This window comes from Orycteropus afer, unplaced genomic scaffold (genome assembly GCF_000298275.1).
Source record: "Orycteropus afer afer isolate SDZICR_OR568_19922 unplaced genomic scaffold, OryAfe1.0 scaffold00278, whole genome shotgun sequence".
Classification (NCBI taxonomy): domain Eukaryota; kingdom Metazoa; phylum Chordata; class Mammalia; order Tubulidentata; family Orycteropodidae; genus Orycteropus; species Orycteropus afer.
In genome coordinates, this window is record NW_006921865.1 from 2127796 (window position 1) to 2129637 (window position 1842).

Genomic DNA, 1842 nt, shown 5'->3' on the forward strand with positions numbered 1-1842 from the left:
TCTGGGTTTGCATAGGAAGTTGTCTTTTCTAAATCTCCCTAGATGTACATATTTGAAATCTTAAAACTATATATTTGGTTTCAACCATAAGAGGACCTCTGATGGCTAACCAAGAGGTCAGCAATTAGAACCCACCAGCCACTCCATGGGAGAAAGATAAAATAATCTGCTTCTGTAAAGAAGCCAACCTTATGAGTCATTTCTATTCTGTTATATAGGGTCACTATGAGTCAGAATTGACTCAATGGCTGTTGGTTTGGTTTTGGGTTTGGGTTATTGTTATTGGAAACATGTAATAATTTTCTTGTGGTTTGTCCATTCATTCCCAACTCCCACCATCAGTCTCTAGTGTCTACTATTGGACATAGTGCCAAGAATTATAGGATAAATAGCCTGGACCTAGAGTGGTTTCTGTCATCAAGGATTTATAGGCTACTCAGAAAGATAAACAAACATAAATATCTAAGTAGCATATAAAATTGGTGCCTAGACTATACATTCAGTGATAATTCAGACACATCCAGCCTTGTTTGGAAAGCTGGTGAGACAGAAGGACTGAGTGCTTGAAGACAGACTGGTAGACTCTGAGAGTGGACTTCTGGGACTAAATCTTCCAGCAACCTGAGAACAAGAGCTATTCTAATCCATAAAGTCACTCTGGTTTATGACCTGGTTACAGTGTGTTACACATTAATGCAAAAGTGTACTTCTTTCAAGTCACTACAGTAACTTTTGGAATGAACTGGAGACAGGCTTGTAACAACATTTCTGGCCACAATTATAGCTTAAAGTGCTACATCAAGAGGTGTGAAAAAAATAGGTCATGTAGCTTTAAGACAGAAGGAAATGCAATCCTTTCTGTGCTGGAGGTAAGACAGAAAGATACTGCAGAACTGTTGTAATTCCCACCCACAAATTATGAGCCCAGTTGTTTTATACTGTGTCTAGTTATTCTAACATGTTGAGTTTTTGTGGGTATGTTTCAATTGTTATCTCAAGAGAATCTTACCATGATAACTTGGTTATTAATGTTTCATGCTGTTTTCGATGGTGTAATGGTCATTATAGTTGAAAAATTATTTCTACAAAACTTTGAGAGTTTGGAAAGAAGTTTTTCATTAGCTTTTGTAAAGTCCCTTGAGATACTAATGGTCTGAGACCGTCTTTATAAAATTTAAGACATGATGCTCCCTGTACTATCCAGATAACACAAATCTAGGCTACACACATACACAAGGGCTGATTAATTTCTAGTTCAGAGCAACTCTAGGTGCATAGCCCTTGGCTCCCAGTTTAAATTGGAAAAGGATGTAAATTGACTCTACTTGGTGTGGTGCCTCAGATATGTCCCCTTCATCATGAAAAGCCATTAGAACCAGATCTGAGTTTGGTAGCTACTACTTCTTATGAATAACATAAAACAGTCTTGATGCTAGAATTTTATCACTGGAATCTTCTCTTTTATTTAGATTTTGGCCTGGTAATTCTTCACTATTTCAGTTTTTTAAACAAATTAATAAATATTACACTGATATATAAAAATGTGTCCTCAATGGGAAGGTTTGAATTATCTCACCTGCCAAAAAGCAGACACCCTTAGATCAGGGTCAATGACCTTCAATATTATTGACATTTTGGGCTGAGGAATACCTTCTTGGGGGGTACACTCCTGTGTCCTTAAGAGTATTCTACCCACTAATGTCAGTAGCATTCCCTCTCCCAGCTATGACAATATCAATAGTGTCTCCAGATATTGAGAAGTGTTCTGTGGGCATAAAAATTGTTGCAGTTTTCTACGAATTAGGAATAGTTGTATCTTCATTCATTCATTGCAAGTTTCAG